Source organism: Rhipicephalus sanguineus, chromosome 7, assembly GCF_013339695.2.
Source record: "Rhipicephalus sanguineus isolate Rsan-2018 chromosome 7, BIME_Rsan_1.4, whole genome shotgun sequence".
Lineage (NCBI taxonomy): Eukaryota > Metazoa > Arthropoda > Arachnida > Ixodida > Ixodidae > Rhipicephalus > Rhipicephalus sanguineus.
The window spans coordinates 56,858,341-56,884,562 of NC_051182.1; the positions used below are offsets into that span (position 1 = coordinate 56,858,341).

At 47.5% G+C, this 26,222-nt stretch overlaps 1 pseudogene; it reads left to right on the forward strand.

The window, feature by feature from the left end:
- The window catches only part of LOC119399459 (fatty acid synthase-like), a 178,245-nt pseudogene that overhangs the window by 113,394 nt on the left and 38,629 nt on the right, over positions 1-26,222 (forward strand).

Genomic DNA, 26,222 nt, shown 5'->3' on the forward strand with positions numbered 1-26,222 from the left:
GAGTGTGCGGCTATTTCTGCCACTGCTAGACTTGCTGAGGAGTGTCGGGAGCTTGCCAAGACGTTTACTACGCATGACCAAGAGCGGCAAAAGAGCATTCGCGGTGACACCACCACTTCTGCGCCCACGTTCCGTCCTGGAGCACTCGTATGGCTCTCAGTCCCTACCACTGCACATGGCCTCTCTTCCAAACTGCGGCCCAAGTACGACGGCCCCTACCGTGTCGTCGAACGCACATCCCCGGTCAACTACCTGATCGAGCCCATTGAACCATCTTCGGACATGCGCCGTCGGGGGCGCGACATTGTCAACGTGGAGCGCCTGAGGCCCTATCATGAACCGCTCATAGTGACAAGCAGTTAGGTCGCCAGGCGGCTCCCTTTTTCGTGCCCGGGGTAATTGTAGCGAAGCGTTGGAAGTCTGTAATGGGTCGCCCTCTCGAGCGCTTTCTAGTGGGTCGTCCCCTTCGGCTCTTCTCTGACAGCACGCTCCTCGCGCTCAGAATCCGCTCTCTGTCTTGACTGTCGCCGTTGTGCTTCGTCGACTAGTGCCGTCAATAAACGCCTTTTTAATATATATATATATATATATATATATATATATATATATATATATATATATATATATATATATATATACGTGCATGACGGCGGCGACGGAACAAATCTGCCGAGACTGTCCATATAATTGCTATCGCAATGAAATGCATCTATGATTTCGCGCGTTGTTTTACACTTGCAATGCGCCAACGTCGGCGTTTGGTTAAAAATGGGATCACATCTACATCTTGCGCAATAAGTAGCTAGGTGCCCTGGTGATTGCAGTATCTCTGTGGCGTACCTATGTTCTCTTAATCTTTTGTTTATGCAGTGCCCGGTCTGCCTAATTCAGCGTTTCCCGCACGTCAAAGGAATTTTATAGACTGCGCCCTCGTCACATTCTAAATATTTGTTTACCTGTTTGATGGTGGACTTCTTCACGGGCGTAGTTCTGGGGGAATTATTAACTTGTTTGCAAATGTCTTTAAGCTTTAAAGGGGCAGAGAAAACAACTTTTGCGCCATGCTTTTCCCCAATATTTTTGAGAGCTTCAGAAATCTTGGGCATATATGGAACTACACATGTGTTCCTAGTCTGCTCGTTTACTTTTGGTGCATTCTTACTGCCAAGCAAACTTTTTTACGACCTTTTCAGCTACCGGAGCTATTAAAGACGCCGGATATTCGCTGTTCTTAAGCTTCGTTGCTTGTTGCTAGATACTATCAATGACCTTGTGGTCACATGATCTTCCGACTGCCAGTGTTAAGCATGGGGAAGTTATGGCCCTTTTATCGAGCTTCGTATCACCCTAGTCGTACGGTAGTAGGGACTTATTACTCCTAATTTTATATTCCCGGCAGGTATGTGACTACACGAAAGTTAGCTGCAAATCTAAAAATTGTAAGCTGTCATTACTTGGCAACTCAAATGTGAACCCAAGCCCATGTAATTCTAAGCATTTGTCTTTTTGATGTTCCGTGAAACACTCGCGCGGAAAACAAGCCCAGAAATCATCCACGTAACAAAGCATTTCAGGCCCCAAACTGTCCATTGTTTCCTGCAAAGTTTAATCGCCTCTGGCTAAAAGTGTCGCATAGCGCTGGGGCCGCCCACGAGCCTATGCAGATTCCCTTTCTTTTTGTGCACACCCGGTCTTGGACCTTGATCTGTTTCACGGAACATCAAAAAGACTAATGCCTAGAATTCAACCATGGGCTCGAATTCACTGTTGAAATGCCAAGTAATGACAGCTTGCAATATTAAGATTTGCAGCTAACTTTCGACTCGTCACATACCTGCAGGGAATATAAAACTAGGAGTAATAAGTCCCTGCTGCCGTACGACTCGGGTGATACGAAGCTCGTTAAGAGGGACACAGCTTCCTCAAGCTTAACGCTGGCAGTCAGAAGATCATATGACCACAATGTCAGTGATAGCATCCAGAAACAAGCAACGAAGCTTATGAACAGCGGATACCCGGCGTCTTTATTAGCTTCGGTCGCTGGAAAGGTCCTAAATAGTTTGTTTGGCAGTAAGAATGCACCAAAGAAAACGAGCTTGGGGAGATTGGGGAGAAGCATGGCGCAAAAGTTGTTTTCTCTGCCTCTAAAGCTTGAAGTGCTTTGCAAACAAGTTAATGATTCCACCAAAGCTACGCCCGTGAAAATGTGCACCATCAGACATGTAAACAAATGTTCATAATGTGACGAGGGCATAGTCTACAAAATTCCTTTCACTTGTGGAAAATATTATATTGGCAGAGCGGGTGCTGCATAAACACAAGATTAACAGAACATAGGGTATGCTACAGAGATGCTGCAATCGCCATGGCACCTAGTTACTCATTGCGCAAAATCCGGATCTGATCCCATTTTTAACCAAATGCAGACGTTGGCGCATTGCAAGTCTGAAAGAACATGCGAAATTATGGCGGCATATTTCATGTTTAAATAACACAATCACGTGAGCTCTGCATCTATTGTCCTCAGTGAGGAGGCCTTTACCTTAATTGACAATCGCCAGATTACTAAGAATACACACGCGAAACATGATAATGTCACGTGGTCGTGACGTCGACGAAGACAGCAGTCAGCACGTCCGAGATCAAACGCTTTATTTGGCCGAACTTGTGGCCGGGAAACTGAAGGTCAAACTACAGCAATACACTGATAGCGTCGAACAGAGCGTCGACCGTCGATCAACTGACAAGCGGTCAAGCGCGTCGGCTTTTATACAGGCGCTATAGAACTTTCCAGCAATATCGCTGGTGGCGGCGTTATCTCTAGACAAAGCTGGAACATTCGCGTGCGGGGCGTAATCTTAACAAAACGATCTACTACAATTGCGACGCTTCTAGAACACTACTTCGCGGACAGCGTCGAGTGTTGATAACCGTCCCTGCCGGTGAATCCCGAATACATCAAAACAAGACAAGAAATGGGCGTGGCATTGCCCCCCTCTGAAAAAGCATCGTCCCGATGCTTCTGAAAGAACATAGAAGAGAAAAAAAACAAGTGCATACACAAATAAATTACAATAACAAAGGGAAAAATAGAGTCCCCAGGTTCGCTAACGCGCAAAAAACGGCTTAAGGCGCACGACATGGACGACTTCAGGTCGCGCACGGCGCTGCTGAGAGTTCGTATTGCCGTCAGGGACAACCTCGTAGTCGAGTGCGCCGAGGCGCGAAGTACCCTGTACGGTCCGAAGTATCGTCGAAGAAGCTTCTCACTAAGTCCTCGTCGGCGTATTGGCGTCCATACCCATACACGGTCACCGGGTTGGTATTCCATGTGGCGTCGTCGAAGGTTGTAGCGGCGGCAGTCAGTCGTCTGCTGGTTCTTTATCCGTAGGCGGGCGAGCTGTCGTGCTTCTTCGGCGCGCTGTAGGTAGGTGGTCACGTCGATGTTTTCCTCGTCGGTCACGTTTGGTAACATGGCGTCGAGCGTCGTTGCCGGGCTCCGTCCGTAGACCAACTTGTATGGCGTCATCTACGTCGTTTCCTGTACGGCCGTGTTGTACGCGAAGGTCACGTACGGAAGGATGGCGTCCCACGTCTTGTGTTCGACGTCGACGTACATGGCCAGCATGTCGGCGATGGTCTTATTTAAACGCTCGGTGAGGCCGTTGGTCTGTGGGTGGTAAGCGGTGGTGCGGCAGTGGCTTGTGTGGCTGTATTCCAAGATCGCCTGAGTTAGGTCAGCCGTGAACGCCGTACCTTTGTCGGTGATGAGAACCTCTGGGGCGCCGTGTCGAAGGACGATGCTCTCAACGAAGAACTTGGCTACCTCAGCGGCACTGCCTTTGGGCAGGCTTTTGTTTCGGCGTAGCGGGTGAGGTAGTCGGTAGCCACGACGATCCATTATTTCCGCAAGTCGACGTTGGAACGGCCCCAGGAGGTCCATCCCGATCTGCTGGAATGGTCGCCGAGGAGGCTCGATCGGCTGAAGGAAGCCTGCTGGTCTTGTGGGCGTTGTCTTCCGTCGCTGACAGTCTCGGCACGTCCTTACGTAGCGAGTGACGTCGGCGGCAGGGCGCGGCCAGTCGTACTTTCCCTGTACTGGTGCGAGCGTTCGGGAAAGTCCGAGGTGTCCAGCCGTTGGGTCGTCGTGCAGGGCGTGCAGAATTTCTGGTCGCAGTCCCAAAGGTACAACGGTAAGGTAGCTGGCTCGGGCCGGAGAGAAGTTCTTCTTTACGAGGACGTTGTTTTTCAAGGAAAGTGATGCCAATCATCGCCTGAATACTTTTGGGACAACGATGGTCCTGCCCTCCAGATATTCCACTAGACCCTTCAGTTCCGGTTCGGCTCGCTGTTGCTCGGCGAAGTCTTCAGTACTTATCGCTCCCAAGGAGCTGTCATCATCCTGGTCGTCGGGCGTTGGTGGGTCGACCGGGGTACGAGACAAACAGTCGGCGTCGGAGTGTTTCCTTCCGGACTTGTACACGACAGTAATGCCAAGTTCTTGAAGTCTTAGGCTCCACCGTGCGAGGCGACCTGAAGGGTCCTTCAAGTTAGCTAGCCAACACAAGGCGTGATGGTCGCTCACAACTTTCAAGGGCCTGCCGTAGAGGTAGGGGCGAAACTTTGACGTAGCCCAGATGATGGCGAGGCACTCCTTTTCTGCTGTGGAATAGTTGACCTCTGCTTTAGACAGCGACCGGTTAGCATAACTGATAACCCTTTCCAGTCCGCCCGTCCGCTGCACAAGGACGGCGCCGAGTCATATGCTGCTTGCATCGGTGTGAATCTCCGTATCGGCGTATTCGTCGAAATGAGCAAGTATCGGATGTGCTTGCAGGCGTCGTTTCAGTTCATGAAATGCTTCGACTTGCGCTGTTTGCCACCTGAATTCGACGTCGGTCTTCGTGAGCTGCGTTAGTGGTTCGGCAATCCGTGAAAAGTCTTTGACAAGGCGTCTGTAATAGGCGCCCAAGCCGAGAAATCGGCTCACGGCCTTCTTGTCGGTGGGTGGCGGGAAAGCGGCCATGGCAGCTGTTTTCTGCGGGTCTGGGAGCACTCCAGTCTTGCTGATCACGTGACCCAAAACAAGAGCTCCTCGTACGCGAAGCGGCACTTTTCTGGCTTCAGGGTGAGCCCGGAGTTCTTGATTGCTTGAAGAACGGATTGAAGTCGCTGGAGGTGTTCGTCGAAGTTCGAGGAATACACAGCGACGTCGTCCAAGTAAACAAGGCAAGTCTGCCACTTCAAGCCAGCTAATACAGTATCCATGACTCGTTGGAAAGTCGCAGGTGCCGAGCAAAGACCGAAGGGCATGACCTTGAACTCGAACAGGCCGTCCGGTGTTATAAAGGCGGTCTTTTCTCGGTCTCTCTCGTCGACTTCAATTTGCCAGTAGCCGGTCTTGAGGTCCATCGACGAAAAGTAATTCGCGTTGTGGAGTCGATCCAGGGTGTCGTCTATCTGTGGGAGAGGGTGCACGTCCTTCTTTGCGATTTTGTTCAGGCGACGATAATCGACGCAGAAACATAGCGTCCCATCCTCCTTCTTCACTAACACCACGGGCTGTTGGACGGCTGGATGATGTCGTCGGGTAGCATTTCATCGACTTGTTTCTTAACGGCCTCCCGTTTACGCGTCGAAACCCGGTAGGGACTCTGACGGAGTGGTCGAGCATTTTCTTCTGTTATAATGCGGTGCTTAGTAAGGGGCGTTTGCCAGACCCGCGATGACGACGAGAAACAGCCCCTGTATTCCTGCAGAAGGCGTCGAAGCTCTTACTGTTGGCGAACGGGAAGACGGGTTTACGTCGAAGGGTGGCTCAGGGATCGTCGTCGTAGTTTCGTCAGAATTTGAAAAGGCAAACGCATCGCCGACGGCCAAGATTTCTTCGATGTATGCAATCGCCGTGCCCCTGCTCAGGTGTTGTATTCCTGGCTGAAGTTCGTTAGCATCACGCTTCCTTTTCCTTCATGCAACCGAGCAATGCCCCTTGCGACGCAAATGTCACGGTCTAGCAGCAAACGCTGATCGCTCTCGATGACACCTTCGATGTCTTCAGCTTTTTCGGTGCTGACGGAAATTATGACGCTGGAGCGAGGCGGGATGGTAATTTGATCCTCGAGCACGTTCTGGGCATGTTGACATGGACTCGTATCCGGCGGTGTCGTTTTGTCCGACGATAGGGTTATCGATTTGGTTCTTAAGTCGATGACGGCGCCGTGATGGTTTAAGAAGTCCATGCCAAGTATGACGTCCCTGGTGCAGTGTTGCAAGATTACGAAACTCGCAGGATACGTGCGATTATTGATTGTGACTCTTGCTGTGCAGACTCCAGACGGCGTTATTAGATGGCCTCCAGCGGTGCGAATTTCGGGGCCTTCCCAAGCAGTCTTAACTTTCTTCAATTTCGTGGCGAAGGGCCCACTGATGAAGCAATAGTCGGCTCCAGTATCGACGAGAGCGGTGACGTTGTGGCCGTCGATGAGAACGTCGAGGTCGCTAGTTCGTCGTCTTGCGTTGCGGTTGGGTCTTTGCGTCGGGTCACGGCTGCGTCGGTTTGTTCCGCTGCTTCCATGTTGCGTCGTCGGGTCTTCTTCAGTCCGCAAGACTTCGTCGTCAGGGATCTGTCTGGTTCGCGTCGTGTTCTGAAGGTTTCGTCGCGACGTCGTCGTCGTCGGCGGAGGATCTTCGGTAGTTCGTCGTACAGCAACCGCACCTCCATCGGTTGCTGCCCTTAGTTTTCCGGATACGGATTAGGCGACCGGCCCCGGTTTGGTCCAGTGTACTGCCGGCGCTGCGGTGACATGTAGCGGCCGGGCGACGGCGAGCGGGAAGGTCGTCGTCCTTGCCACTGTGTTCCGGTGAGGTAGTCGTCGATGTCGCGAGGCCGTTCGCCTGGCTGTGGGCGCGGCGCGTTGACGGCGAATCCGCGTAGCCCCATCTGTCGGTACTGGCAGCGGCGGTACGTGTGGCCGGCCACCTCGCAGTGGTAGCAGAGCGCGCGGTTGTCAGGGGCACGCCAAACGTCGGTCTTTCGGGGGGCACAGCGTTGCCCTGTCGGCGGGCGGTATGGCGTCGGTGGTGGTGCCGGCGGTGCCTGGCGGCGAAACTGCTGCGGCGGCGCGGCGTCTTGACGTGGGCGAGCAGGGGGGACGTTGCGTCGGGCTGCAGCAGCATAGTTCATGGCTTCCGGCTGAGCCTGCGATGCTTCGGGAATTCCAAGCGATTGCCAGACTTCCTCGCGGACAACGTCGGCGATTCAATCCACTTGATGCTGCGGCGAAGGTAAGAGTTTGCACAGCTCCTCCCGCACAATCGCTCTGATGGTTTCGCGCAAATCGTCGGTGGCCAGCGAGTGCACTTCGGAATAGGTTACAGACAGCGGAGAGCGGTTGTACTGTTTCGTCCGCATGTCAAGTGTCTTTTCGATAGTTGTGGCCTCGGTGAGGAATACGGTGACTGTTTTCGGTGGGTTCCGCACCGAAAACAGAAGAGGTCTTGTTTGTGGCGAAGAGGTCTTGTTTCACTCCGCGCATTAGGAAGCGGACCTTTTTCTCCTGAGGCTTGGCAGCGTCGGCCAGGCGGAAAAGTCGCGTCATCTCTTCCGTGTAAATGGTGACGCTCTCATTCGGTAGCTGCGCTCTTGTCTCCAGCAAAGCAGCAGCCTTTTCTTTGCGGACGATGCTCGCGAAGGTATTAAGGAACGTCCTCCGAAAGAGGCCCCATGTTTGAAGGCTCGATTCACGGTTCTCGAACCACGTCTTTGCGGCGTCTTCTAAGTAGAAGAAGACGTGGCGCAGCTTCTCTTCAGAGTCCCAGTGATTGAAGGTGGCGACTCGCTCGTACGTCTCCAGCCAGCTCTCCGGGTCTTCAAACGACGATCCACGGAAAGTTGGTCGCTCCCTTGGCTGTTGCATCACTACCGTTGTAGGTGGCAGGGGGTCTGTCATCGTCTCGGCGGTAGATGTGACGGTCTTCGGCTGCCTGGCGTTTTCGGGAAGGAGCCCGTACTCTGGTTGTAGTCCCTTCTGCCGGCGGCTGGTTCGAGGATCCGGGTTGACCTTAGAGTTGTCTTCTTCGCGGCTTGGGCTTGGGTCAGCGCTCCGCGGTGGCGTCCGGATCATGAAGCAGCACCTCCACCAGATGTCACGTGGTCGTGACGTCGACGAAGACAGCAGTCAGCACGTCCGAGACGAAACTGTTTATTTGGCCGAACTTGTGGCCGGGAAACTGAAGGTCAAGCTACAGCAATACACTGATAGCGTCGAACAGAGCGTCAACCGTCGATCAACTGACAAGCGGTCAAGCGCGTCGGCTTTTATACAGGCGCTATCGAACTTTCCAGCAATATCGCTGGTGGCGGCGTTATCTCTAGACAAAGCTGGAAGATTCGCGTGCGTGGCGCAATCTTAACAAAACGATCTGCTACAATCGCGACGCTTCTAGAACACTACTTCGCGGACAGCGTCGAGCGTTGATAACCGTCCCTGCCGATCAATCCCGGATACATCAAAACAAGACAAGAAGTGGGCGTGGCAATAGCCCCAAAATGACCTACTTCCATAAACAACACGTTGTAAAATAGTCCTTGTTATCTTCAATGTTTTTGTGTATATCTTTGACGTGCTTTTGCGAAAATAAATAGCTGAAAGTTTGTGCACCACTCGCCCTGTCCACTGATTCCGTTACTCGTTTGTGCATTTCGCTCAGCGCATCTGCGTTACAATGCCGTACCAACTACCACAAATTGAAGCTTTGCTATTCCTGGGGTTCTTTAAAGTGCATTGAAATCGCAAGTTACACAGAGCTCCACTGGTCTTCCTGTATTGAAGTGCGACAACCGCGGCAGCGACCGAACGCGCATCTTTCGGGCAGCAGCCGAGCACAGTAACCGCTAGACCATAGCGTCGGCTGTCAACGTTTTTTGAAGTCAACGTTCCGTAAAGTTACGTTGACTTCTGGCCTTTTATTTTTTGCAGCAGTGCCTCGGAAACACATGAAATTACATTACACATGTAGCTATTTTATTGCTGGAGCTGTCTGAGATCACATGAGTACATAATTTATCACAGGTGGAGTGAAGGCAATTTGTTAGAAAATCCACCTTTTTTGTAGTTTGTACTCAGTTCCATGAAAAGTTGCGCAAGGAATTCGTTCACCATGGAAGGTACTAGCAGCTAATATGGCACTGCGTGAATCGCAGCCTAGGGTCTAGCAGTTGAAGCTCATTCTTCACTTTCAAACGCTCATTTTAGGCATTCGTTTTCGTTCTCGAAAACAATGCTCAATTTCTGTCTCTGCCACTTACTTGGTTGAGGTTCTCAGACGCAACTCCTTTCAAACACTCAAACGCCTTTGTTATTTACTTATTCAAATTGCCTCACCGGCTCCTACTCGGAGCATTGTGTGAGGGGGGAATTACATGAGTCGGGGTAATAATAACAGGATCATGAGAACCTCGTTATACAATGCTATCTACTCTTAGTATCAATCAATCAATCAATCAATCGTTTTTTATTTCAAGTTCTTATTACATGAAAGTACACAACACTGATTAGACCCATAGCCACTGGCTAGTAGGGGGTCTAAATAAATATGTATTTAAAGGAACAGATTGTGTTTACAAAGCAGATATTTTATAGGTACACTTCAATCATAAGAAAAAAAAGAAAAAATGGAGCAAAGTATAAAACGGGAACATATTTGTGATAGGTAGATTGCAGTATCGTGCAACATGTTGCATGCGTGTAAGGGATTGTATGTGCAATACAACAAATATAAATACAGAGAAGTACGTAAAGCATGTCAAGTATGATTTTGGTTTACATATAACCAATATATAACGCAGCACAGATTACAACAAAGTGTGTGTTAGTGTTCCTGTTCATTTTTCTGCAGAAAGTATTTTTTAAGCGCACAGGAAAATCTTTTGCTTTCTTTTATTTCACACGGTATATCATTCCAGATCTTAACCCCAGAAAATTGTAGCAATCGTTTTCCATAAACATTATTAGTAGGCGGAAGATTGAAATTATGTAGTGTGGCACGTCTGGTAAGGCGGGAAGAGGATGAAAATACTGATATATGAAAGGGCAGATTATAAGAAATGACATTATGGACGGTAAGCGCAATTTTTTGCTGTCGTAAATTATCAAATGGTATGATCTCCATGTTATAAAACAATGGCGCGGTGTGTTCATCATATCTAGCATTGTTTATTATTCGAAGTGCTCGCTTTTGTAGTATACGTAAGGGTTCTAGATACGCTTTAAAAGTCCCTCCCCATGAATCTATGCAATATGATAGGTGACAATGAAAAAAAGCGAAATAGAGAATTCGGAGGATACTAGTTTTAAAATAATTTCTAGCGCTTAATAACGTACTGCATCCAGATCCTAGTTTAGCGCATAAAGAGTTAATATGGCTTTGCCAGTTTAAATGGCTATCGAAAATTACACCCAGATATTTGAAATCTTTCGTTTGCTCAAGCACGCAGTTGTTTATTGTAATGTAAATAGACTCATTGCTTATATCCCGATAACGGGAGTGGAAAATAGTGTACTTAGTTTTTTTAGCATTAAGTGTCAGTTTGTTCGCTGAAAACCACTGACAAATATTTTTTAGTTCTGAATTACTTTTATGCTCTAGATCCCTCATATTGTCGGCAGTAACAATAACGGCTGTATCATCAGCGTACATTAGCATCTCCGCCGATGTCAATATGCTTGGTAGATCGTTTACGTAAAGTGAAAAGAGTAAGGGTCCCAGAACGGAGCCTTGCGGTACCCCTGTGTGTATATTTAACAGGGTGGAGGTGAGATCACGCATAATGACCATTTGTTGACGTCCGCTCATGTAACTAGAAAACAAGTCAAAAATTTTGCCGCGGAAACCGTAGTGTTGTAATTTCATTAGTAATATATCATGGTCAACCGTATCAAATGCTTTCTTTAAATCAAGAAAAACTACTGCTACAAGGAGATTATTATTTAGTGCTTCGTTAATCTTTTGTGATAAAGATAGTACAGCAGTGGAGGTGGAGTGGTGCGACCTGAATCCATGTTGCTCGGCGCATATTGGATGATATTTTTCAAGAAAGACGCGCATCCGTTTTGCTAGAATTCTTTCAAAGATGTTATTTATTATGCTTAAAACAGATATAGGCCTATATCTTGAAGGGTCAGAGCGATCACCATCCTTGTACACCAGTACTACTTTAGCATTTTTTCAGACAGGATGGGTATGTTGACGTACGCAAGGAGTGGTTATATATATGGCATAAGATAGGGCCCAAGACGTCAATATTGTCTTTTACTAACCGCGCTGTAATCCCATCTGTCCAGCTGGCTTTATTGGTGGCTAAATTAGTAGTAGTGCTTTGAATTTCTTCGAGGCTAATGTTGTGTACCGCAAACGTATTCGGCAATGACGGCGAAAAACATTGAGCAGTGTAGGAAGAAAACTGCATTGCTAAGGTCGGACCAATTTTAGTGAAATACTGATTAAAGTTATATAGAGTTTGTGCATCAATAGTATCAGGTAGCACGCGTTGTCGTGGTTGATTGCCAACAACTTCGTTTACGATCTCCCAAGTTTTTTTAGAGTTGCCCTGAGCTTGTTCTATTAGGCGACAGTAATATTCCTTCTTTCGCTGTCTCGTGAGGAGCACGGACTTATTTCTGAAAATTTTGAACTGGCCAAGGTACGGAGCACTGAAGCGAAAAAAACAACATCCTTATGCAGCAGGTAATTTAAACATTAGTAATAAGAAAAGACAACCGTTACCTCGAACCTAAAATTGCTTGCGCTACCAATGTTAACTATGTGCTTCGGAAGATAATTCCAGTGCATAATTACCGGCGACAAAGCGGATGAATTAAATGCAGTGGTTCCACGTGACATTTGTTTTCAGCTTAGTGGGTTATTTAAAGGATGTGAGGTGTAAAATGGTCATACGAGAGTCAGCGTTGTGTGATTCGCACTATGGACAGTCTTTTGAAACACGCAAAGTAAGGCGGTTAGTCGGCGTGATTGCAAGGTAGAAAGAGAGAGGGATCATTTAAGGTTGGTTACGCTGGAGTGATGGTTGTAGTTTCTGGAAATGAAACGTGCAGCACGATTTTGAATTACTTCAAAGGAATTAATAAATAAGCCTGACGGGGTGACCAAGTGGGTGACGCGTTCTGTAACTGCGGAAAAACAAATGTTTGATATGCGAGCTTAGGGGTAGTTGCAGGAGATTAGATAGTTTAAATAGTTTTAGATAGCCTATTGTGCGTAACGCTTTAGAAGTTACTTTTTGTATGCGAGTGGACCAGCAGGTATTACTGCAGAAATGAACATCGAGATATTTGTCAGAACATGCGTGGGAGTCTTAGGTGTTATTGAGTAAATAATTCAAAGAGAAGTAAGACATTTTGCGACTGAATGTCATTAACTTACCTATGTCGGGGTTAAGTGACATTTCGCAAGATGCCCGGGCACCAAGCGCTTAGATTATCGAGATCACTTTAGAGCGCTAGGTGATCTGTGGGTGAACGGATCTTGCGGTAAATGATGCATTCATCTGCGACCAATCGTATAGTTGATGAAATGTCAGAACGCAGGTCCTTAATGTAAATGAGGAACAACATGGGGCCCAGCACGCTACCTTGAGGTACGCCAGATAGTACAATGCTAAATGGAGATGAGTGATCATGAACAACTTTGAACTGTTTGCGAGATGCTAAGAAATTTCCGATCCACAATGTTGTTAATGAGTCCAGCTTAGGGAAAGCGAGTTCAGATATTAAGCTTGAATGAGCGACGCGGTCAAGTGCATTTGAAAAATCTAAAAATACGCAATCTGCCTGAAGGGTCTCGGCAATATTGTGCAGTATTTCGTTAGTAAATTCTAGTAGTTTTGTTTCACACGAGAAACCTTTCCTAAACCATGCTAGTTAGTAAAAAAAGACCGTTAGTATCGAGATGCTGTGCAACGTTTGACGTAATTTTGTGTTCGAGGATCTTGCATGGAACTGATGTCAATGATATGGGTCGATAATTACGCACGTTAGTTTTGCCACCTGTTTTGAAAATGGAGATACTTTGCCCGATTTTCCAGTCCAATGGAATTCTCCTGTTATTGATGACTGACGAAAGATATGAAAAAGAGTAGTGCTTGAATGAATAGTGTTCTTTAGAATTTTCATATTAGTATTATCGACAGCAGATGTGGATATCTTGAGATTGCTTAGGCATGAGGCAATACTGGTGACACTGATTTCAATGGGGCTCATGTATGGATAATCAACATCAGCTAATGATGGAATAGTTGAGTGGCCTTCCCATGTGAAGGCTGAAGAAAAAAATCACAGCATATCCACGGAGTGAATTATGATGAGTCGGCGAAGCTGCGGAGGTTCATCGGTAAACCGTGAATCTTCCGTGAATTCTGCCCAGTACATCATCACCGACGTGAGATCGGGCGCGTTTATACTAAAGGTTCGATGAGAGTTATGACGACTTGCAGCTCACTTTAATTTTACATGTACGCTGTGAATTTTCATTGTTTAATCACACACAGGCGAAATCGCACACACGCAATACCTTGGAGGTCAAAATCCAGTGCCTATATATGCGGGGTGGTCAGTGAACGGTTGTGCAGCGCGAGCGGTCGGTTTTTTCAATCAAGACGCTGCCGCGAAGCTGCCTCGCGACGCTGCCTGCGTCGGCGCCGCGAGGCAAGATAGGGGGGAGGGGGGTGGACCGTACGAGGGCCATGAGGCGATGCGAAGCCGGAGCACTTGCACGATCGCCTTCCGTTGGCGTTCGTTGGGCATGCTACCGACCGCGCGTCGTGGAACGCGAAGAGGGACGCTACGCGCGTCGTATCTTCCATCTAGCCTGGCCGTTAATATTCACAGGGCGAGCGGGGAACGCGGTCGACAGGCGGGCGAGAGGGGGGCAGCGTAGGAGAGGAGAGAGAGAGGGAGAGGGGTAGAAGACATGGGGTATGGTGAGGGGGAGTGGAGAGGAGGTGTGTGGAGAGGGTATGCGCATGCGCAGTAAGGGTGGTCATGCCACACACCACCACAACCACCACCGGACAGATACTGCCGTTTACTGCCGGCTGCCGGGAGATACGCCGGACAACGGAGACGTGACAAGGTTAGACTAAGAGGAGCTACGCCCCTAAAAATGTTATTGAAAGTAAATGGGCATTCTTCTTGATTTATTGGAGCATCAGTGTCATTTAACAAGAGAATATGAGCTGGAGGATTAGTAGGTAATATCGTTTTCCAAAACGTTTGGGGGCAGTGCGTCATAAACGATGGAAGACTGTGAAAATAATATTTATTGTTGGCTTTACGGATGGCATTACGGATATATTTTATCAGCGGTTTGGTGTTGCTGCCATGAAGTCGATGTGTCAAGGCGTTTTGTCGCCTTGAAAATACGCTTTTTCTTTTTTAGATGCGAGGTATATTATGGCGGAGTTCAATCCGGTGGTGGTGGTGTGCGGCGTGACCGCCCTTACTGCGCATGCGCATACCCTCTCCACTCCCGTCCCCCTCTCCAATTTCCCTCTCCCTCTCCACTTCCCCTTCCCCATCTCTAATTTCCCTCTCAACTTCCTCTCTCCCCTCCCCCTTTCACTCTTCCTCTGAAACTCGGGCTAGACATGCCGAAATTCTCTCCTGCGCAACGCCTCGATGAGCAGCAGCGCATGCGCGTCCACTCCCCCTCTCCCTCCTCTCCTACGTTGCCCCCCTCTCGCAGCCCTGCCGACCGCGTTCCCCGCTCGCCCTGTGAGAATTAACAGCCAGGCTTGAGGGAAGACAAGATGCGCGTAGCGTTCCACTTTGCGTTCCAGACACGAGGTCGGTAGCATGCCCAAAGAACGACAACGGAACGCGATCGTGCAAGTGCTCCGGCCTCGCATCGCGTCATGGTCCCCTTTAGCGGGAAATGGTGTAATTTTTTAGTGCACACAACTCCTTGTTAAACCAAGGTTTGGATGGGTTCATGCGAAATCAAGGTAATGATATGTGAGTTTGCAATAACTTAAGTAAGGTATCTTTTCAACAGGAGCTAGTTGTCATTGACCGAACTTTGAGCAAATCTCTGATGGAACGTGCCACAAAAAATCTGCAAGCCGAAGGTAATAGCGGTGTAGTCAGCACGGCTGTAGTCGAAAATACGTTTCTATGTTAATTCACGCCTGCTTGAAGAAACAGCAATCTTCAAATTAAGTAACGCATGATCAATAATGCGCTCCGAATAGGAAATAGCGCCAGTACTGTAAGCGTCTCACGCAGGCCCGTAGACAGGAATTTTTTTTCGGGGAAAGGGGGAGGGCTTTACTGAAAACCTTGATGATTTGATCTAAACACATATTTGCATTATCTATTTTTGGTAAAAACACCTACTTCACCTGGGGATGGGGGTGCCCGGGCCCTAAGCCCCTCCTCCATGGGTACGGGCCTGGTGTGGCGCATATACGAGGTCGAGCGTGCTGTTTCAACGAGTAGGCTGAAGGGCTAGTTGGACCAAGGAGTAATCAAGAGTTCACTGAATAAAATCAATTCCGTTACGCGTTTGCGAGCATAAGCTACGCTAATCAATGTCGGGATAGTTGAAGTCTCCAAGAAGGCAGAGGCTTGCTTTTGGAGATTTAGCTTTTACTTTGACGAGGTTATCCTGCAGATCAGAGACGAAAGATTCAGGACTATCTGGTGGTCTGTAAGAAATGCCAAATAGATGTTTGGAAGACGAAGATGACAAGCAAACCCATTCAATTTCTAATTTACTATTAATCAGCAAGGAAGTTATCTGCTATTCCACGGCGATCAGTATTCCACCACGTCTTCTATTGCTTCTATCGTTTCGGTAGATGGTGGAAGTATTCAGATCGGGCAGTACTTTATCGTTCCCAATCTGATTGTGCAGCCATGTTTCGGTTAGTACTAAAACGTCAAATTCGCAATGTAGATGGAGGCGAAAACGCTTGAGGCATGTGTGCTTAGATTTAGGTGCACGTTAAAGAATCCCAGGTGGTCAAAAGTTCCGGAGCCCTCCACTACGGCGTCTCTCATTATCATATCCTCGTTTTGGAACGTTAAACACCAACAATTATTATTTAGTTGTCAGATTCCTAATTATCCAGATACGACCAGAGGTCAGTGCGTAGAGGAAGGATGCTGCGTATGTTAGTGAAGCATAAAGAGATGCTCGGAGTGTGCGGTGTTACACCTTTGTTAACGATAAGGCAACAAATTATTTCTCACCACACGTGGTGCTATGGTAGATCTTTCAGATGTTGAAGATAATATACCAGCATCACTGGTGGCGTTATGCACGTAAACGTTGTCGTTTATGCTTAGTTTATCGGCATTAAGCTTGCACGGCACTTCCTTTGATTTCGCAAATTTTATCAACTTTTTCCCGGCTAGTCTCATCAGGAATGAAATATCTTCGCGGACCGCAAGAACCGATCGTTTCAGCTTGGAACCGTTTTGAATTATATGTTGCTTGTCTTCACATAACTACACATCTTAACAAGATTTCGATTAAAAAATGTCGATCAATTGCGTTTGCTAACGATATAGAAGATGATGTCGCATGGTAGGTGCGGTAGCCGAAGAAATACAATTCATAATTTACCTGAACCCGCCAGGGTGGTTTAGCGGTTCTGATGCCAGACTGCTGACCCGAAGGTCGCGGGATCAAATACCGGCCGCAGTGGCCGTATTTAGATGATGACACAGTGCTAGAGGAGAGTGGACGTAGATTTAAGTGCGTGTTAAAAAAACCCCAAGGTCCGAATATCGGGAGCCCTTTGCGATTAATGTAGTGCGCGTTTTAAATGTGCAACTTTGAAAAGTGCGCGTCACTAAAGGCAAGACGACAACTAGAAGTGTACGGAACGGGTGTTGAAGACAGGCAGTCGGGTTACGGACACGAGCCTCCAGGGCTTCAACCGGCCGGAACCTCCTGCCGGGGCGTTCCTGTATGAGGAGATCTTCACCATGGTACGCGAACTCGAGCTTAAGGCCTGCGTATCCCATTGCCGACAGGCAAAATAGCAGCAGGAGTTGGGCTACGAGCCCGAACAGCGTCGAGCTTCCTGGCCACGTTGACCCTGGTGTCTCATCGTGTTGGCCAGCAGCCAGCGTTCCCTCGCTGAAACTAGCTAGCCCGCGTCCACTCCACAAACTGGGGCCACCGCGTTCCGATTTCGTATATGTCGGCCAACCTTCAACGACACGGTCAGAGTGGCCACCATTGCTGCCTCTGCTCCACCGCTCATCCGCATCTGAACTATAGCCCTTTGTTTAAATCTTTCAACTTGCATTGTGTGTGTTCGAAGTGTTTTACTGTTTGCAGTTAACTCTTGTTAAATGTTTGGTTTTATGTAGATAGTTTTTCACTTTAAATGTTTATTAAAAGTGTGGTTTGTTAAGCAAGAAGTCTTGTCCTCTTTAACGATCTCGGAGCCATAGAGAGCTTTAACAAAGATAAGAAAAAAGAACCTGCACCACAACCTTCAGCGCGGCGTCCTTCATAATCCTATCGTGGTTTTGGGACGTAAACCCCCAAAATTCAATCGGATTCACTGGCGTGTGGAATTTGCGGTCAGGGTTGCTCGCACAGTTCCAGAGTCAGTGCGAAAGTCTTCCGATAGAATAGGTCGCATTGTAGAAGGAATGTTCTACAGCAGCTATTTGTGACGCGCCACGGTTTCGATTTCGCCGAGATGAATCATAGTTGACCGGAGAACAGAACGCGATAAAAAACGCCACGCCTGCGCTGAAACCGCAGCACAGTCACAGCGAAAGCTGGAAGAGCGGCGTTTCAAGAGCCCGTTGTAAGCTCTCTTGGGGCTACAATACAAGTACACTAGAAAGGTACCCACTACGCCATAAATCAAATTTTCGTGAAGTTGGGAAGCGCCTACTAAGCCATTATTCGTCATTCTGCGGAGAAGCGAGGCACCAGCTACACGTCTGTAAGGGATTATGTGCACTTTTGTTGACGCGACGACTGATGACGATGAAGAATTACGGCTCAGCCCTTTGTAATGGGTTGGAAGCTTTAAACGGCCCACGAGTTATGTAATTTGCACTGGGTGACGCCCGGTCGCTATTTCCCTCTGCCGTCATGCTGTATAACATACGGTGACGTGGGAGAGAGACGGGGGAGGGGTGCGAAGAACTTTACTGAGACCCCGAGGAAATGGATCATGCGCTTATGGGCTTCCTTGGCAACCAATACAAGTGCACTTGCGAGGAACCCACTATGCTATAAATCATTGTAATTTCTGAGAAGTAGGGCAGCAGGCACTGTGCCATTTTTCGTCATTCTACGGAGAGCCGTGCTATCTGCTAAACGCATGCAAGGCATTATGCGCACTTTGTTGATGCTGTGCCTGATGACGACGAAGAATTATGGCAGAGACCTTTGTAATGGGTTGGAAGCAATCAACAACCTACTCGTTGCGCAATTCGCATTGTGTGACGCCTGGTTATAGAATTCGCGTTGTGCGACGCTTGGTGCTTATGTTACTCTTCTACCACGCTATATTGCATATGCTAATGTGGTTCGTTCCCGACACGAAGCCTGTATAGGACCTTTTTGCAAAGCAGTTTCAGCCACCGGCATGGCTCAGAGGTTGAATACTGGGCTCACACGCAGAGGACCCAGGTTCGAACCTCGTTCCATCCTGGAATTTTTTCTTATTTCGTTTTTTTTTCTTATTTCGAGCGATACTGGTTACGGACACCGGCGGCGGCGGCGGCGGCGGACAACTACGGCGCCAAAAACGGCCGGTGAAATGATCTCATAACAGCTTTCGCTGTAAAAGGAACGAAGAAGACACGAAACGGAAGACGGTCTTCGACCTTACACCTGCATTTTTATGGCTGCAGGCCCGCACTTTTTTATGTGTCTAAAATGTCATACCTCATTTGCATACAGAAATGTCTCGTCAGAACACCAGGCCTTCAAGTCTACTTCATCGCTCATCGACTGCACGCATTCTTGATTAACGCCGTGCGGGCACAACCAATATGCTCAGGAACGTTTCAGCATGGAGAGAACAGATAAATATACCCCTAAAAGCATAAACAGCCAACAAGAAGACTAACAATCAACCAAACATTATGTTCATGAGCGGAGACCCGTCACGAAGACAACAATACAATTACAGCGAATGAATCAGACTACAAGATACCGAGAAAAAGACGCGGAAACTTGCAATTTATATGCCAGCTTCACAGGAATAGACGTTCATGGCAATGCCAGAGAACATTGAGGATATTTCGCAATCCAATTTCTGCGAATGATTTGGGCATCTCTAGCAACTAGATGCTAGAATTGCTTGTTTTATTTCAGTTCAATGGTGGTATGATTGCAAGATTAGTTTTACCTGGAGGAAGGTGGTTATTGGCGCGGCTGTGGTGCCTTTATTATGTGATATTGTCTCCTCTGCCCTTGCAAGATCGATACTGGAAGATGGAAATCTTATAAAGATATGTAAATATATAAGGAACTTTTCAAATTGTGGATAGGGACCATGGGCCAGAAACGCAGCCAGTAATTGGTAGTGACACATTTAGCTTTTTTAACGAAAGCGAATCACTCAATAATACGCGTATGAAAGTGCTAGCGAGCACTTGTGTGACCTATATTACTAGTGAATTTGCTGTTGCTAATATAATTTCCCGTTGCTAATAGCAACGGTAAGTAGGTACCAAAGATTATGAAAATAATATGACTGCAAATGGACGGGGCAGTATTGATTATTTCACAGTGTATGTCCTATTTTCAGACATCAGACCGAAACTATGAGAGAAAGATAGCAGAGCAATATTGAAAAAAAACGTCATATCACACCTCCCTCCCCCCTTTATATGCAGGACTGGATCTCGTCTATAACTCCTACCACAACCTGCGCCGAGCTGGTGGCATGGAAGTACAAGGGGTGAAAATGAAAACCGTGCAGCGGCGCCCGCTGCCCCATACCCCAATCATAGAAGAGCACCGTTTTGTTCCTTATATGGATGATGAAATCGCCCGTCGTGGTCGCGAAGACCTCTTGCGTGAATATGCTGACGTATGCAACTGCATCAGCCAACGCGTGCAGAAGTTGAGCGAAGAAAATACGAGCCATTCCGAGATCACTTTAAATATTTCTGTGGAATTGCCAGAAGAACTGCTCAACCGTTATGTCGAGAACATTGAGCCCAACCAAAGCCTACTCCAGCTAGTTATTTCAACCCAGAAAGAAGCAGTTGATGCTGCAACACTAGCTTCAACAGTGCAATCGGTTCTACTTTCCACCAGCAATGATCTCGATCAAGATATCTTGAGCACTGCACTCCTAGAGGAGGACGTCCTAAGAGATGTGATTGATGTAGTTGTCGAAAACACAAGCTCCATTAAGCTCTGTGTGCTAGAGCTCGAGAATGACAAGAGTGTGGCAGCCATGGGTCCCTCGGGTATGTGCTGTGCTTTCCATGTATAATGTGCGCCTCAAGACAGAGTACGCCGTGACAAGCGTCAACTCTGCCAGCCTCACGTCGGCGGTTTCACAGGGAGATTCTTCCATCTCGGGAGAAAAACAACCCGGAGCTGACTTGGTGGTAGCTTTCTGCAGTATGGTGAATGCTTCTGGTGATTTGAATAATTTGACAGAAAGAATGGCCTCGGCGTGCAAGGAACACGGGTTCGTTCTCCTATCTCATCGCACAACGTTAACTGCTGCTGAGGCCTTCCTGTCTAAAATGAGTAGCGTCCCATTTCAAGTTTACTCTGTGGAAGCAACGACTGCAGCTCTTACAGGCCGCGGATTTCGGTTGGTTGCCCTGAAGTCGAATAACCTTTCGGCGCTCCTACTGTTCAGGAAAGTTCCAGTGGCTGTCGACGTCACGAAGCAGGCAATTCTCAGTGTGCAAAATGAGCAGTTCAGTTGGGTTGAATCACTGAAGGAAAAAGCAGTTGAATATGACACCAAGTCCACGGGAGAAAATATTTGGCTACTCGCTGAAAACGCCAGAACAAGTGGCATCCTCGGCTTAACCAAATGCCTTCGCAAGGAGAATATTGGTGGTCGCATCCGGTATGTATATATCATACACTGCTATTTTGTTTAATTTATGGAAATGCGCCAGCGGGAAAAAAAGTGGCTCTAAAGGTAAACACTTAATGCGGTTTCATTCATTTGCAGTTGTCTGTAAGTCTGTATATATGTGTGATCAAAAATAAGATATTTTTATTTAAAATCTCGTGATTGTCACAGGGCTTTAAAAATGTAGCTATGCATGGTAAAGGTGCATTGATAATAGCCTTTTTCCGATTGTGAATGCACTGAGAGCTTCGTAAATTAAATGAACACCCTTTATTTCTAGCTAGCACGCTTATGTGCAAGAGAGAATGATAGTGATGACTAGGAGTTTGCGAATATTCAATATGTTTATTAATACAATCATATAACGCTCTATTTGATTATGATCCGGTATTCAAATCGATTATTGCACATTCGAAAAAGGAAATATTTTTGGAATAAATACCACCGACAGAATATCCTATGTAGACCAAACGTTACAACAATGACGGGAATTTTTCGCGCTTCAATAATTTATTTACGAGATACATGCAGCGCTAGCTTTTACAGGAAAATTTTGTACCCGTTTCTATGAATAACAACAAGCACAAATATTGTGTTTGCATATATTGTTGACAGTGTCTAGCACTGATGTTTACCTTCATATTGTGCTAAGGCCCATGTAGTGATAACTCGTTTCATTGTATCATTAGTTATTTAGATGGATGGTGTTTGTGTCAACATTGTTTGATTTTTATGCCTGCTTTTTTTTTTAAAAGCTGGTGACTAAGTAGTAGCTTGAATACTGTAGTCACTGCTAGATTTAAACCATTAATTGCTTAGTTTACATAATCGGGCAATCTTTTTGATTAAACCTGAACCTAAGTTTCCTTGGTTAAAATTCCTGAATATTTATTTCAAACAAAATATTGTGCAACTCTAGAGCAATTTTGAAAATGGTTACATTGCGTATTTGATTCGTAATTGTATTCGATCCGGTGTAATCGCTATTAAATTCAAGTTTCATTCGGTTCTGAAATTCAATATTCGCACAGCTTACGTTTAAAACAGTTCTGCCTATCGTCCCATAGGCCACATTCCGATAGAAAACAGTGTATCTAAATAAATTCACCATGGTATTTCATGTGAGAAAATTTTAATGTAGCGATTGCTAAAGGGATAACCGAAACTGACGCTTATAGGCGACGTTAGAGAAAGGCCTGCCTCAAAAAATCACAGCATATCCACGGAGTGAATGATGATGAGTGGGCGAAGCTGCGGAGGTTCATCGGTAAACCGTGAATCTTCCGTGAATTCTGCCCAACCGACGTGAGATCGGGCGCGTTTATACTAAAGGTTCGATGAGTTATGACGACTTGCAGCTCACTTTAATTTTACATGTACGCTGTGAATTTTCATTGTTTAGAAAACCATTGCTTTAGAAAAATCTGGCGTCTTTCGTTAAGCAGCTGGCGTCTTTTCGTTTTGCTTTAGAAACATCTGGCGTTCTTTCGTTTTGCTTTTACAAAACATCTGGCGTCTTTCCTTGGTTTATTTCATCAATCAACGGCGTTTTGAACAAAATTTTTTATTGTTTAATCACGCACAGGAGAAATCTCACCAGGCACTACCTTGGAGGTAAACAATGGCTGCTAATGGGAATGAGAGACAGAAGAAGTCGGCTTTCAGCTAACACTTACACTTCTACTTCTACTAACGTTTCCTACTGGAACATGCCAATGGCTGCTAATGGGGAATGAGAGACAGAAGAATTCGGCTTTTAGTTAACGCGCACGCTGCGAATTTTTTATTGTTCAACAACGCACAGGAAAAATCTCCCACCGGCACCACCTTGGAGGTCAAAGCGTAAGACTTGTTACGGACTACTACTACTACTACGACGACTACGAGGGACGAACGGGTGCCGCTTTAAGGAGCTTCGCCCCTAAAAGAAGTTCCATAACCCCACATAAAGAGTTAACCCCACATAAAACAACACGAAGGTTAATAACACCTCAAATGTATTGACTATAAATTGTGTTTCACGCAGCTGCGTTTTTGACGCCAGCTCGGAAGGCTTCAACAGCGTAGCCAATTTCAGCCCCGCCAATCCAGCCTACAAGGACATAATAGAGAAAGACCTGGTAATGAACGTCTACCGCGACGGACAATGGGGATCGTATAGACACCGCGCCATCAGTGAGTTGTCCGGCTTTGCTTCTGCATGCACCTGATTCTGTCCATCTTGCGGAACATGTTTGTAACTGACGCTTTGAATATTCTTGTGCGCTGTCACATGTACCGGTAGCACCTCCGAAAAAAATGTTCTTCTCCATAGAGGAAGGATTGTATGCCTAAGTTGAACGGTTTGGCTATTTATTTTAAGCACATGTATCTGCCTGACACGAACGCAACAAGTGCGTGTGAGCCCGTCGGCAACCTGTCACTTGCTGTCTACACCCCTGGCGCAACTACTCGTAAAAGCCATCGTTACCGCGGCCTGTGGGGGCATGCCAAGGGCCGCTCGTAGTTGCCAGATGTCGGATGCGAATCGCTACCTCGAGAAACCGTAACTATGTGTCCCTACACTTCCGTCCACACAGCGTCTTGCGAACACAGCATATGAGCGGAAAATTGAATAAAATGTCAGCCCACGGGCTGTTCCGATCAGTGAACATTAGCGGCTAATTATCTATTAGTATGTACTGACGTTAACGTGCAATATTCTACAGCGCCGGTTCAAGACAAATAAGCAAGTTTCATTTTCTTTTTAAAACAATTAACGATCATGGCCGTCCTGCTTTAACTTCAACATTGTTTTGAATTTAGCGGTTATGATGAGAGAGTGTAGAGACAGACAGAATTTACTTTTGCTTGACTGGTACCACTCAAGTCCATTGCGACAAGTAGCATTAGTCAGTGCCGCCCTTCGTTCCGACAGTCTCAATGAATAAGCGAATTAAGAATCTAATTCCTTGTTCGATCAGTAGTCCTGATGGGGCCTCGCAAGGAAACTTTTGTCCGCATTTCACTATGACACTACGCCGTCACGGCAATGGATGAACAAGTGCATAAAAATTACACATCATCTCCCCCTACGGGCAACCATGGTTGGATGCGAAAGCATCGCGGGGGGCGCGCATCGAGTTTGCGTTTCTCTTATGTGACCTATGAGACTGGTTGTCGAGGCGTTTGAATTACCGTTTTCGGACGCTAAGGGTGTACCTTCGGCTTCCCGAGCCTTCTCCTAATCCGCGACGGCGGTGCTGCCGCTGCAACAAGCACCGACGTTGACGTTGTTCATGGCGTTTCGCACACCGTTGCTCAGAAAGAATGACGGAAGCACAGCGAACGCGCGCTTTCGCAGCCAGTGCAACGGGAGCGAGCGCGCGCCGCATTATAAACGCGCACAGCTGTGGCGGAGAGAGAAAAACGGGAGAGGAGAAACGAAGCGGAGGTATCGCTCACGCCACCGCCCCCACCCCATCTCCTCCCACCTCCTCGCGCTCCCGCGAGGAGAGGTTAGAGGGCTGGCGCATGCGCTGTATGGGTGCGGACGCCGCAGAACGGACACTGCACCGAGCACAAGATGCTTTCGCATCTAATGCAGCGAAGCTACCGTTCAGTTGTTTATAAAGGCTCTGTTATACTCCGACTTCCGACGCGAGCGCGTGCGAGGACGTTGCGTTTCGTCACGCCGAGCCGGCGACGCTACGCCAGGCGCAAATCGGTCTCCGCTACAGTCGAGCCGGCTCCAACGCGCCGGTGCGATGGCATCTAGAGGAGCGCATGCGCAGTAAAGCGAAGAACGCGCCGCGCCACCTGTCGGGAACCAACGAAACAGCCCGCGTACAACTTTACTCAGACTTTACTCAGACCCCGAAGAAATGGATCATGTGATTATGGGCTTAATTGGCAACCAATACAAATGCGCTTGCGATGAACCCACTACGCTATAAATCAATGTAATTTTTGAGAAGTAGGGAAGCAGGCACTATGCCATTTTTCGTCATTCTACGGAGAGCCGTGGTACCTGCTAAACGCATGTAAGGCATTATGCGCTTTGTTGATGCTGTGCCTGATGACGATGAAGCGTTAAGGCGGAGGAGCCCTTTGTAATGGGTTGGAAGCATTCAACAGCCTACTCGTTGCGCAATTTGCATTGTGTAACGCGTGGTTACAGAATTCGCGTTGTGCGACGCTTGGTGCTTATTTTCCTCTTCTACCATGCTACATTGCATGTGTTAATGTGGTACCTTCCCGACATGAAGCCTGCATAGGACCTTTTTGCAAAGCAGTTTCAAGCACCTACATGGCTCAGAGGTTGAATGCTGGGCTGCCACGCAGAGGGCCCAGGTTCGAACCTCGTTCCATCCTGGAATTTTTTTGTCTTCGTTTTTTTTTATTTCGTGCGATAGTGGTTACGGACCCCGGCGGCGGCGGCGGCGGCGGCGGCGGTGTTACAGCTTTCGCAGTAAAAAAATTTGTTGCGAATAGCAATATTCCGCTCCGAACGAGCGCGTTCCAGAGGCGCACCAAGAAGCTGAGTTTCGCAATGCTGCCACGGTTTCATAGATATTTGTACTCCTTTCGCACTCTCTTATTAATGTTTAGATGAATGACAATGCGATAAAACTACCAGCATTCCCACTCGTCTTAACTGTGCGCTTGACAGGCGGCAAGGCGACCACTACCACGCAGTACGCTTACCTGCAAGTCCAGACCCGCGGAGACCTGTCAAGTCTGCAGTGGTGCGAGTCCCCGCTCGGCTATCTCCCACCTTGTGATAATGTCGGCAGAGAGGATCTGTACGTTGACGTTTACTACGGTGCCATCAACTTCCGGGACATCATGCTTGCTAGTGGGAAAGTGAACTTCGACACTGCACGCGGTGAGTACGCTTTTCATCAAATCACCCGAGTATTTTACACTACAGCGAAGATACTCCGTTGCCTAGAACACATCAGCGTAGGGAATAGGTTCGCTTACATAAGAGAGGGAGAGATAAAGAGGAACGCCGGGTTGAGCAGATGATAGCGTCCAATTTTTTACCCTGCACTGGGGTGGGGGAATGGGAGTGGGAAAGGCGGTGCAGAAAGAAAGAAGAAACAACTAAAAATAAACGCATACCCACAGG